The sequence below is a fragment of the Pelodiscus sinensis genome, chromosome 14, assembly GCF_049634645.1.
Source record: "Pelodiscus sinensis isolate JC-2024 chromosome 14, ASM4963464v1, whole genome shotgun sequence".
NCBI classification, from domain to species: domain Eukaryota; kingdom Metazoa; phylum Chordata; order Testudines; family Trionychidae; genus Pelodiscus; species Pelodiscus sinensis.
This window is the reverse complement of record NC_134724.1, coordinates 36,450,944-36,464,355: the sequence shown is the minus strand read 5'-3', so window position 1 is coordinate 36,464,355 and position 13,412 is coordinate 36,450,944. Positions and strand designations below refer to the sequence as shown.

Below are 13,412 nucleotides of genomic sequence, written 5' to 3'. Positions count from 1 at the left end.
AGTGGGACAGTAGCAAGCGCGCCCCCCGGCTGGCTGCCCGTCCCCTGGGAGAGCGTGTGTCTTGCCTTTCATGCACCATAGGAAGAAATGGGCCACTCCTCCAAAGCTCCGTAGGGCCAGAACCCAGCCAGTCAATGGCCTAGCTGAGGTGAGTCGTGCCTGGTTCAGCAAAGCGCGTGGTGCCCGTGGGGCGGGGGCTGCGGCTGTTTGGTGGCAGTCTGAGTGTCGCTACGGCCGTGGTGCTGCTCTTCCCTAGTGCTCAGCTCTGGGGAGGCTGAGCTCCCGGCCCTGCCCCCGGGGGGGTGCGTTTCTGAGCTCAGTCGTCCGTTCTCCCCTTTCTGGGTGCCGGGCAGGCTGTCCCTGCAGGCTTCCCCAGGGCAGAGCTTGGACTTGAACAGGCCGCTTGCTGTGCCATCGCAGTGGGGCTCAGCTGCTTTCTAAGGCCCTGAGCCTACCTCTGCTGAGGTCATTGCCATTGACTCCAGCGGGAATGAGCCGAGGCTGGATGGTTAGCAGGCTCCACGTTAGGGATGTGCTAGGGCAGGCCATTAACTGGTAAGCAAAAGCTCCTAGGTTAATGCCATGGACTACACACATCTCCCCTGCCAGCCAGTAGCTGTTCTAGCAGGCTGGCCAGCAGCCCGGCTCAGTCCTGGCTTGCGCTGGATCCAGGACCTACCCCTGCTGCGGCTCTGCATTTCAAGCGTGGCAGGAGCTAGCTGGGCAGGCAGCCTGGCTCGGTTCCGGCTTGCACCGGGTCCGGGAACTCAGACCTCTTCCCCCAGACAGGGGCTGCTACCAGCCCACACTGCTGCCTTAGCATCACAGGCAGCAGCGCAGGCAACAGGCCCGAGGGGCGGGAGGGGATCTGATTTTTAAACTTGTTCCCTTATGGACCAGCTGCCGCCTGGCATCCCACGCTGCTGCCTCAGATACAGAGGTAGCAGTGCGGAGCGGCAGGGGGCAGCCACACCCCCGGGGACTATAGAATAGTAGACTAACCGCTGGTTAACCGGCTGTTCAGTTAACCGACGTTTCACATCCCTGCTCCGCGTGCCACCCGCGGCTGTGCGCCCTGCTGTTGAGAGCTGCTGGGCCGGGAGGAGTTAAGGAGAGTCCCTTGGCTCTGCGTGCCTCTGCGGGCAGCGTGGCGGCGATCAGGGAGCCGAGCGGAGCGGAGCAGGTGGAGCGGTATAAATATTGCATGCGCTGTCTCCCCGTGCTAATACAGGCGCATACGTGCTTGTCATGCCAAGTGAACTGGGGCTGGAGTGGCTCTGACTTCCCTGCGTCTCGCCAGGCCTGGGACTGAGCCGGAAGCCGGTTTCTGAACTGCAGTGGGATTTGGGGGGTGGAGGTGTCGTCAGGCCTGGAGCTTCACGGGCAGCGGCAGCCACCCAGCGTAACCAGAGCCCGGGTAGCCCTGCCCACGCCGGGGGGGGGGAGGTTCTGCCTAGCACCCCTCTGCGTGGCTCCAGAGCGCGGTGCCAGCAGAGGTGGGTGTGAGGGCGGCTGTCGCGGGTCGGAAAGGGAGGCTGCCGGGCTCTGCTGGGGAGGGCAGTGGGGAGAGCTGGGTGAGGAGCCACACAGCCGCGAGGGGGAGGGTCAGCTGAGGACACGGCACTGGCAAGGCAGCTGGTGGACAGTTCCCACCAAGCCGCGTCTGGCTTCCTTCCGCCTGGCGCGTCCTGCCGGGAATGTGACGCCGTTGCCGTGTGTGCTCCCTTCTCTCCATGTTTTCTCTCCAGCTGTCGCTGGGCTGTGCGGGGGCGTTTCCTCGAGCCTCTGCGCCCGGTGGGGAGCACTGCCAGGGGCCCATGGGCAGCGTCCAATCAGAATCGACTCTCGTGCTCCGTCTTCTCCTCTCTCCGCAGCTTCCAGAGGGAGCCCTGGCCTGTGGCATGAGCAGAGACCTGTCGGCTTTGGAGAGCGGCATTTGCTGGGCATTGTGGCCCCTTCCCTCCAGACACAGGCCGGGTGCCTCCAGCGCATGCCCTGCTGAGTGCCTGCAGCTGCCCTGGGGCTCCGGGCCAGGCCCCTCCTTCTCTAGAGCCTTCGGGAAGCTGGGGGTTGGATTGGTCCCGGCTGCCTGGCATGCCTGAGCCTGCACAACCCAGGGGGACAAGTTTCAGAGGGGGAGCCGTGTGAGTCTGAATCCGCACAAACAGCGAGGAGTCCTGTGGCACCTTCTAGACGAACAGATGTATTGGAGCATACGCTTTCGTGGGCAAAGGCCCGCTTCGTCAGATGCATGTCAATGCCGATTGGCTGCCTCCCTGAAATCCCCACGCTGGGGGTGGAACTGTTGCCCCGAAGACCCTTTTTGGGAGGAGGTGAAGGCAGCTGCTGGGCTTGGCCTGGGATTGAGAGGCAGGTGGGGTGTGTTCTGTGGCTGCAGAGCTGCAGGAGGCGGCTGGCCTGGCCGGGGCACTGCTAATGGCTTGCTGCCGTGGAGGGAAGGTGCTGATTCCTGCCTGTCCATCGGAGCAGACCCTCGGTGCCTCGCTGCTGGGGGTCATGCCCCTCTTGCCTCCTGTGCCCCTGCGATTTCCCGGGGACTGCGCAAGGCAGGAGCAGGCGCTGGAAGAGCTCTGGGGGTTCAGATGCTGCCGGTGTTGCTCTGTCCAGCAGCAGCTGCTGCTGTAAATAACGTAGCTTTCCTCAGGGAGAGAGTAAATTGTTTCCCTGCCTTGCTTGTGTCCCTTCCTCTCTGCCCTGCTGCCCCGTCCCTCCTCCCCTCTCTCCCTTTAATTGCTTAGTGATTGCTGATGCAATTAAAACAAGATGTGTCTGCAGCCTCTGAGCTCCGCTGTCACATCCCCCCTCCAGGGTTTTCATCTTCCTGCTTGGGATGGCTGAGCAGCTTATTCAGCAGGGGGTGGGGAAACCTGTGGCTAAGCACTGCTGTTTCCTCTAGGCAGCTCCTGCACCTGGAGTGACCGAGCTGTGTCCTGATCCTCCTTCAGCCGTAGCAGCCCAGGCAGCAGGGTCCCTCCCGGGCTCCAGCAGCCCAGGCAGCAGGGTCCCTCCCGGGCTCCAGCAGCCCAGGCAGCAGGCCCGAGCCAGGATACCTCGCAAGTGCCCACATAAGCATTCAGCTTACAGGGAACACTGGTGGGGAGACCAAAGCAGGAGGCAATACTCCAGACATGGCTTCCCCAGTGCCAGAGAGAGGGAAATAATCACTCCCCCATCCCCTGGCATTGCTACTAATATGCCTTGGCCTTCTTAGCAACAAGGGCACACTACTGACTCACCTCCAGCCGTAATCCACAGGCCTCTTCTGCAGCGGTGCTGCTGAGCCAGTTGGTCCCCAGCCCGGGGCTGCGCACGGGGATTCTTCCCTGCTAGATATAGGACTCAGCACTTGTCCTTGGTGCGTCTCTTCAGATTTCTTTTGGCCCAACCCTCCAGTTTGCCTGGGTCCCCATGCCCTCCAGCGGATCTCCTCCCCGGTTTCGTGGCAGCCGTGGTGGCACAACTGTTCAGGCCCATCAATCACCTGCTATGCAGGACATAAGGGTTACTTTTCAGCAGTGCGGTAGGGGGGTCTTAGAGGGGATACACCCCTGTCTAGCCCAAACCACCTCGCCCCTGGAGTGCATCTCTAGAAAGCATCCTTCGGGTGGCAGCTGGCTGTGGGCTGGCCAGGGCAGGTGCATGGTAACTCATCTGGAAGAAGGCAGGGCGGTGCAGAAAGTGGCAAGGCCAGTGGACTGTTGTGACGTAGTGGGGGTACCTGGCTGGTTTCTATGCTGCTGGCTCTGGGGTAACCCCACTGGCTGCCGTGGGTACCACGACCCAGCAAAACAGGATGAGTCACTATGCAAAGGGATCTCTCAACCGGTATGGCCAGACACTCCCCATGGAGAGGAACAAAGGAAGGTGGAATGCTGCCCTGGCTGGGGGGGCAGGGCTGGAAGAGTGTTGGTTAGTTGCTGTCTGGAAGCATGGAGGAGACAGCCTAGGGAAAGGGGCTGGAGTTTAGGGGCCCAGTCTCCCCCATCTCAAGGGGGTCTGAGGCATCCTAGCCCAGCTCTGTGACCAGATTACATCTGTGCTGTGCTGTATCCTGGAGAGGCAATAAACTTCCTCTATTCCACCGGCTGGTGCAGTCTGTTTGTGCCATTTCGGGGTGCAGGAGACGGGGGACCCCCAACGTGCCGTCACAACTGTCTCTGGGAATGTTGACATGCCCATGGAGATCCAGCCGCCCGCTGGTGCACTGTGTCTCCTCCCGCCCCCCGGCCTCTCCACATGCCCACGGCTGCCCCCTCGCCACAGGAAAGGGGCAGGCGGGCTTGGACGACGTGCTCAGGGCTTACCAAGCAACCTTGCTGGACCAAGTGGGATTTAGAGTCTGGCTCGTCGAATGGGGTGGGTGTCAGCAGCCTGTGGCGCTCGAGCCAAATCTGGCTCCTTTGTCATTTCCAAAGTGCAGGCAACTCTCTAACTGGAAACGAGCAACTCCCCACTTGAAACACACAGGGAGGCCGTCTGTCTAGGCGCCTGTACCCGGAGGTGGAGGAAAGGCTGGCTGGGGCATTCTGCTCCTTCAAAGGGCCAGCTGAAAGCGTGCTGCAGGGGACCCATACGCGCTCCCAGCTGGGATAATGAGAGGGCCCCAGCCCCCATCTGGCTGCAGTGTCCTAGTCCCGATCCTAGGGTCGGCTCCATGGTCTGGCCCCGGGAAGGGCTGATGGCGGCCCCTTTCCTGCTGCGGCATGGGTACGAGGGGAAGCCACGATCCAGCTGCAGTGATCCTGGCCCGGCCCCTCATACAGCCACTGCTGCTCAGGTGCAGCAGCCCAGCCCCGGCTAGGTAAAGTAATCCAGCCTTCCTCCCTCTCCCATGTATACTACTTCCCACCCCCAGCACCCTGCCTCCTGCCCCTCCCACACACCCCAACCCTCTGCCCTGAGCCCCTCTCACACCCCAACCCTAACTCCTGCACCCCCGGCAGCAGCAGAAGTCCCACTAAAGAAAGTCCGTGCGTACAATGTTCATTGATGCTATTATGAATCATCCTGCCAATTACTAATATTCAGTTGTATATTTTCAGTCTTGCAAACAGGCGTTCTTCTACTGCTCTTTAGTGGCCACTTGTTCTGAATGTTGATGTGGTTTGGCCCTTTGGTTTGAAACGGTTTCTGACCCCTGCCCTAGGGCTTGGGATCGATAATTGCTGTGGCCACGCTCTCGGCAGGAGCTGGGCATGCTTCCCGACGGGTGGCTGACACTCGCAGCCACTGTGGGAGGTTGGACTCTCCAGTGAAATGACCACTCTGAGATCACACAGTCACTGTCAGAGCTGTAACCACTGGACCACACCACCTTTCAAATGTAGGAAGCAGCAGTAATACTCAGAGCTCTCTCCGAAAGAAGGCATTTGGCAGGTTTCTGTGTTTGTTCCTCGCACTAGCTTCAAAACAGTTCTGAGCAGGGTGGATTGATTTAAATCAGCGTTTAAGGATTTAGATAATTGAATTAGATAATCAATTTTAATCTTGGTTTACATTTGGACTTTTAGTTATTTTCCTAAAGGGAGGTTGCTTCTCATTAGCTAGTGTGATTGGGTATGCTGTGCTAGCCAGGAGGATACTCTGTAGCCATTCACGTTCATTTAAGCCATTATATAGCTGAATATAAATATTTTTCAGATTCTTAATCTTTATTGTTAGGAAATGGGAATGATGCATTTCTTGTATATTAAATGAGGCTGGCTAATTTTTTTGCCCGTGATGTGTGTCACGTTGCATTTGGATGGAAATCGGAATTAAATTAATAATGCAGAAAACTAGCATTTTACAGTTGTTAAGTAAAACTTAACATTGGACATATCAGAAAAAAGTCCAAGTTTGCTTGCCATTTAAGAAAGGCAAAGGGCGTTAGTGGGGGTTGTAGTTAGTGAATTGCATGGATTGTTTCTGGTCATCATGCCTTTCCAGACTGTAGAACTGGCATGTCTCATCCTCTCACACCTTGCTTTTAGTCACAGATTAGAAGAGGGGAAAAAGCTTTTCTACTTTTTCGGCTCCAATTGATTTCTTAACTTTGGAATGAACTAGTTAGTGAACTCAATGAGATACATGTACTGACTGAGATGGAAAAGATACTCCCTGGCCCTTCAGCAAAGTCTAGTTCTAGGTGCTTAACCAGTTCTGTGGCTTGACTTTATTTAAAACTTCTGCAATAAACATTTTGTGCTTGAATACTGAATTGAATGTAAGGGGTGATGTAAATAGAATATATTAACTTTAGGGCTCAAGTCATAAGTTTACATTTAATTTTAAATAGGCTTATTTAAAACTGTATTTAATTGAACTTAAATCTGGTTAAAATAGAAATGATCTTTAGGTTTTTAAAGAAGAATGACTTTTCATCCCTCCTGCTTGTGAGTAACGACAGGCAAGGGGCCAGCCAGACCTGCTGCAGAACCGATATCCAATACAGCCGCAGGCACACAGACAAAGCAGCCCATTAGTAAATCTATACATGCGTTTGTTACCATCTAGTGTCAGTGGCTAGACCTATTCCTAGCTCCTTTGTAATCAGCAGAACTTGTAGCCACTAAGCCAGGCTCTGACACCCGGACATATGGGGGGCAGGGGAGGCACACTAGGAAAGCGGGAATATCTCCCCACAGAAGATTCCTCCCCCTGTGGACTGGATACAGCTGTATTGTCTTGAGGCAGTGGTCCCCAGGCCTTTCCCATCTCAGTCCCATCTGCCCCCATCCCAGGGTTGTGGCGCCCTGGGGGGGAGGGGGGGGGTGGATGGGGTCATGTGGCCAGAGCTGGGAACTGAAGCTGGGATTAGGGCTGGAGCAGAACTGGTGACGGACCGGGGCTGGGTGGTGCTCCCTCTCAGCCCCTGTGGGCATTGGCCCAGGCCCTGCTGTGCCCCCCCCCCTTGAATGTCCCTCCATGCCCTCACGGCAGGTGCACCTGAGGTTGGGGGGTCTCTGTCCTAGGCACGTCTACACTGAAAACACGGCAGCACTTCCAGGCAGTAAGCGAGGGGAGGGGCTCTCCTGTCGGCGAGCGCAGGCAATAGCCAGGCTGACGGAAGAATTCTGTGACACTTCTATGCTGACAGGCCCGGGGTAAGCGCCCCCCACAAGGGGAGCCGGGCACACGGCGCTTTGTAACGCTCTCCCTGTCTGGTCGCTGGCAGTGTGGGCTTAGCCGGGGGTCTGAGGCTGCTTTGACGGCGCCATTCCAGTGCAGAGGGTTTTCACCCCCCATTGGCGTTGCTAAACCACAACCCAGTTTTCTAGCGCGGACTGGCGCTTAGAGTGTGTTTTCCATTCAAATGTTTCGGGGGTCCCGTCCCCCCAGTACAAAACGATTGCTCACCCCTGCTCTGGGCTGCGTGCTTCCTGTGGCTCTGACACACAAACCCGCTGCCTCTTCCCTGGCCAGCTTTGGCTATTGCTATGCCTGCTCCAGAACACCCTGTGCCACTTCCCCACGCCACGAGGGGAGGCCCTTGGAAGCTTTGGGGAGCAGGGTTTCAGCTTGGAGCATCCCCTGGGCCCCCGCGTAGTGTGAGCCCACAGGAGCAGCCCCGTGTCTCTGCACATCCCCCTGGGACGAATGCCCCGAGCACTCTTGTGGGCATCAGACTCTTTTGTTCTGGGTCTGTGTCTCGGGGCACCGGTGCCTTTCAGTTCTGAGCGCCTAGGGCAGGGCTCGGGCCAGCCGCTGTCTCCTGTGGAGCCGGCAGTGCTGCTGGCCCTGGCGATGTGCAGCCAAAGGGCCAAGAGGCAGTTAAAGTTCTGCAAGTCCTTTAACGGGGTCTTCGCCCTTCAGCCGTCAGGGAGAGAAACCTCCGTTGGGACAGCGGGCAGAGGGCCCGGCAGGGAGACTTTGGTAATGAAAGTCCTGTCTGATTGGGAGGGGCATTGAAGGTCCCAGGGCTCTTCTGGAGGATGGGTGCTCTGAGGTGGGGTGTGCTGACTTTGTTATCCTGCTACCAGGAGAGCCCCTGAAGGGGCGAGAGAAACACCAGCTGATTGGGCTGGTGGAGGGGGGCAGCCTGTTTGCACCTGGGCCAGAGGCCGCAATGTCTCTTGGTGTGTGAGGTGGGTGCAAAGGGCCCTGCCCAGAGAGTTGGGTGGGGGAGTCCATCGTGGTGCCTCCGACAAGCCGAGGCAGGGGGACCTGTGGTGGCGGCGGCATTGGCTTCATAGCATCCGGCTTCGTTCCAGTGTCACAGAGCAGTGAGCGGCGTCGATCCTCCTCCTGCTACAGCTTCCACAGGGCCCAGGGGCGTCAGCCCAACGCCTGCTGCCCTGGGGGCTGCGCAGTGCTGTGCGCGCGCCAGGGAGAGCAGCCCCGTCAGCCAGCAGGCTTCCAGGCTGGTGGAGCGGTCGGCGATGTCACTGCAGAGCTGGATTTGGCCTTAGTGCCCGGGAGCTGGGAGTGCTCCGTCGGGGCATTGGCTGGGGACCCAGGGGGGCCTTCGTTGCGTGATCCTGCCTGGGGAGGGCCACTAGCACAGGAGCCCTGGCTCTGAGCCCGGGGTGGCTGGTAGGACTCGGCTGCCGCTGCCCTGTCCCGGTAGTCGGGTATTCGGAGCGCTCTGGGAGCTGGCCAGGTTGGGTAGGTGCCGTGGTTTGGGGGACGCTCACAGAGGAGTTATCCCAGAGCTGGTCAAACGCACGAGACCAGTCACAGAAACGGACCAAGCCAGGGCAATAAATGTGCCTGTGGGACCCTGTACTGCCAGGAAGCCCGGTCAGGTGGCTGCCTGTTGAGTGAGGGCAGTGGGTTTATCTACGGGCGGAGTCCCAAGTTATTACCCCAGAGGCTTGCAGGCGCGAGTAGGGCACGAGCATTATGCTTCTGCAGCCAAACCACTTGATTGGCTCCTCTGCATGCTCTGGTCAGCAGTCTGCAGTGCCCCGGGACACTTACAGGCGGGCCAGCCAGGGTGTAGCCCCTGGCACAAGGGCAGGCCGGAGAGTTGGCCCAGGCGGTGTGAACATGGTGCTGGAGGCAGTGACTCGGCCCAGGCGTCGGGCGTACTGAGGCACAGGGGCACTCTGCTGTGCGGACACGGCTGGACCCTTCGCGTAACCTACTGGACACGTTCCGTACAAGGGCTGCTGTTGGGCAGAAGTCTCCTGCCCTTGCTCGGAGGTTTCAGTGCAAAGCGCTGGCTGGTGGTGCCCTTGCGGGGCCAGGGCGTGGCGTGCGAAGGGTGTGGAGCGAGCAGGGAGTGTCTCTCCTTGCCGAGGAAGGACGGCTCTGAACCCCAGTGCCAGTCTGGAACAGGACAAGCCGAGCTCTCAGGGAACGCTGCAGCTCCCCTTGGGACAGCAGGCGCTAGGCCGGAGCATGGGCATCGCTTACTCCCCTCCAGAGCACAGGCAGGTGCCAGGCACTTGGGCGTTGCCCGAGTTGTAAGAGCGTCTCCATCATTCACGCGGGCCTGGATCCCTCCCTGCACCTCTGTCGCTAGCTCTGAGCCCTCCGCGTCGGCTGGCTCAATTATCCGTGGAGGGACAATTAGCTTGGGAGCCACGGTCTCCCCTACCCTTCCCTCCACACCCCTCATTAAGGGGGAAAGTGGAGCTGAGCCCAGGGATCTGCAGCGTGCAGGAGGCTGCTGCAGGAGAAGAGCCACAGCCAGCAGGTGATTAAACCAAGCGTTTGCTCCTTGTTGACTTTCCCTTTCGGTAAAGGTCTTTGCATTAGCAGCGAGGGCTGCGTGCAGGGCTGGCAGGCTCTGCAGGGGGCGGCTGTCTGCTGTGGGGGGCTGCAGCAATCCAGCCGGTTGCTCTCACCTCCGGCACTGGAGCTGTTTGGCATGTTGTTCTGCCAGCCTGGGTGAGCTGCTAGCTGGCAGCATCCGGGGACTCCCTCACCTTGTTTACCCCACTGAATTGGAGCAGGAGCAGTGCGCACCAAGAGCAGATGTGCCTGGATGCGGGGCTGGGCGCTGCCAGATGGGCTAGGCGGACGTGCGCCGCGGTGCAGCCTCCTGGCATCCATGTGTACTTTGGGGCTTGCCCCGAATGTAGCAGCGTGCGCCGGATGCAGGGGAGCGCTGGTAGATCAGTGCGCGCAGCAGGGGCGGTTTTATACAGCAGTGGGAGGCGCTGTCAGGCCTCTGTTGGGTGCCTGGCGCTGGGTCTGTGACTGGCCTGGGAGAGATGGACTGCAGCTGGTTTGGAGGGAGGGGTGGTTTGGAGGGCAGAGCAGTGGTTTGGAGGGAGGGGTCTCGGACATTTTCCTTCTCGGGCCACGTGCTTTCAAGTCAGCTCAGCCAGCGAAACCCCTTGGGCTCGTCCCCCGGCAGGACTGTGGGGCTGTCCCCCTTGCGCTCGTCCCCCGGCGGGACTGTGGGGCTCGTCCCCCGGCAGGACTGTGGGGCTGTCCCCCTTGTGCTCGTCCCCTGGTGGGGCTGTCTCCCTTGCGCTCATCCCCCGGTGGGGCTGTCCCCCTTGCGCTCGTCCCCCGGCGGGGCTGTCCGCATGCGTTCAGACAGCTGCTTTGCATTGTGGTCTGGCCATCTTGTGGGACTGCTGCTCCTGCCCCATGGGCGCAGTGGTGGTCTTGTGGGCGTCAAGATGCTCAGTTACACCTGAAATGAAAATTCAGGGTGCAGCTGAGGAAACTGAACACTGAAAAACAGCTCAGTGGGGTGGTGGGGAAAGCCCCAGGGTTATGGGTTACGACTGTAGCCGAGTCCATGTCTTTTTTAGGGGTGCTGGTTAGAAGCCCAGCTCTGGGGTTCCCTAGAACACAGCCATACCCTCTTTTTGGTTTGACTGTCAGTAGCATGACTGTTCCTGCGTTCTCTTCCACATCTGTTGTACGTGCTGCCTGAATGCAGATGTCTAGCCTGTGTGCTTGTCTTCCATGGTACAGTCCAGAACAGCCTTTACCCACTGTTCTTATCTGGGGGTATCTGACATACTGTTTCCCCTCTAGTTTGCATAGGAAATAGCTGTGCGATTGTGCGTACCGTTGTGTGGTATTTTCTGTTCGGCGTATAAGGAAGTAGTGCAGTGTGTCAGATCTATGTAGTGATGGGGAAACACTGATTCTTTGATGACGACTTCCTTTTGAAATGGGGTGTTAAGGGCTGGGCTTGGGGTCAGGGTAACAGCGGAAGAGCTCTCATTTTGAGCTGTTCGTTGACATGCTGTGACCCATGCCTGCCCTTTGGCTGTCCCAAGACACAAGTGAAGAAACCCTGGGCAAGGTTTCTTACAGCTTTTCTCCCCCTATATTTGGCTGGAACCAATCTCAGACCCCTAGTCACATTGGTATTAATAGCAGCTGTTTAATTGCCCACATTTGCTTGTGACGAGCGACTTAAACTGGGATCCTTGAACTGAGGGCCTGGAGAATTTTGCAAAGCAGACACTTAATCCATTGACATACAGCACGCAGGCAGCAAGGGCTGTGCCGGTTTAATAGGCTTGTGCTTTTCATCTCCAGTCTGGTCTCTCCCCTTTAGAGCCGCTGGAAACATTCCCCTGATCTCCGCTCTGCCCTGCAGTCTGGTTGAGTAGGCAGCCTTCAGATAACAGGCCCTTGATAGGGTGAGCTACCGCCTGTCTCTGCTCCAGCTAATTTATTTCCCCGCTGACACTCAGCTTCCCTGTTAGCAATCGATTCTGCACAGCTGGGCTAGTTGGACGGTGGCTGTCAGCTGTCAGCGTAAGCCGCTGCGTTGCCTGGACTAGTGAGACCCCCCTTGAGCGCTGAGCTGTGCTCAGGGCCCTGCCCCCGGGGTCGCTGTGCACTGCCCTTGGCGATCTGTTCGGTTCTGGGCCCCGTGTTCCTGGCAGGGCAAGTGGAGGAGAGCCCCCTGACAGGAGAGCCGCCGGGGGTCTGACTCGCCATCTGCAGAAGTGCAGGTGCCAGGGACGATATCTCGCCCTGCTGTACGAGCTGCGTGGGGAGCTACAGATTGGCTGGGTTTAATGGCTCGGCTCCTGGCAAAGCTGTAATCCTCGGCTGGGGCTCGCCGAACAGACCGCTACCCTGGGAGCGTTCGGCGCAAAGCAGAGCGTCAAACCCAGCTCCCCTGGTGCCGGGGCCTGGCAAAGCCTGCCGAGCTCTCCAGCCAGGCCAGCGGCGCGAGGCTCCGGAGGCACCTGATCTGAAGGGGGAAATGGGGAGCCTGGGCCAGGCGCTCGGCTTCTGCGTCCCAAGGCCAGGATGGAAAGCCAGACTGGTGTTCCGGGACACGAGTCTGCTGGTTTCAGCTTAGGCTCAGGTGGGCAAGCCTCTTGCTGCTCCTGTCTGCTGATTTAAAGGGTGCTGGGGCCAGAGGGGGGCAGCGCCTGCAGGATGCAGCCCTCAGTTCGCCCCGAGCACCCGGGCTAGAGTGCAAGGCGAAGAGGGCACCAGCTCGCGCAAGCCGACGTTCCGTGGGAACCGCTCCTGTGGGGGAAGAGCCTCCCGCTTCGTGGACACGGGAATGAAAACACTGAAGGGGCAGGCCGGGAGCTTGTGCCGCATGTGAGCATGTGTCTGTGGCAGGAGCTTGGGGACGGGGGCACATTGCTCAGCATCAAGTAAACGAGAACGTCCCGCCCAAAGCGCGCCATCTCTGCGGGCAGGCAGCAGCCGAAGCAGAGTGCCACGCCAGCTGTGAGCGCCGCAATCGCCAGCTGTACGCTCCCCTTCTCCCTTTGTCTCCGGCGCTCGGCAGAGTTGTGCACCTTCCTCCTCCAGATGCCTGGAGGCACCTCCCGCCCCCACCTGAGGTGCTTAGTGTATTCGCTCAGGCCCTGGTGAACAGAAGGGCGTAATTGTGATCCTGGGGGGGTCCTTGTTGGCTTGTATAAATCATGTCCCTGAGCCAAGTCTGGGCAAGGGATAGGGCTGCAGCAGTACTGGCTGGGATGCATCTCTTGAAGGTGGAATGTGCCAAGTGTCAGGAAGGGCGTTCCAGGCACAGCCCAGCGCAGGAGAGAAGGCTGCTGCTCTCCGTGCAAACCTATCTTCATTTTGCTGGTGGGGAAACTGAGGTAGAGACGTGACTTGTCAGAAGCCACATGGGCAGTTGGGGAAGAGCCCGGCTCTCAGGAATCCCAGCCTCTGCTCTCTCAGAACACAGACACGCTTTGTGTGGGCTGTGCGCAGGCCTGCCCAGGACATCATGTGATTCCACTTACTCCTTGCTCACCCTCCTTCCCTAATCTCCCAGTCAATCAGCCGGAGCTGGCTTTGTGACTGAAAACCAATCGAATCTCTCTTGGCAACTTGAGCAGAGCCTACCGAGAGGAAGAGATAAGAGAGCGAGTGGGCAGCCTCCTAAACACGCAGCCTGCAAGGACGGGGACGTGCAAATCATACGAAAATTGGGCTCTTTAATATTTAATAGATGGAAGGAAGATGTCGTCTCTCGCCGGAGGGATAAATAGATCTGAAACGCCTTCTAG

General features: G+C 58.6%; 1 protein-coding gene across 2 annotated transcripts in view; it reads left to right on the top strand.

Annotated features, from left to right (window-relative positions):
* ZNF609 (zinc finger protein 609) overlaps positions 1–13,412 on the top strand; it is a 111,667-nt gene that overhangs the window by 46,285 nt on the left and 51,970 nt on the right. The window lies entirely within an intron of this gene.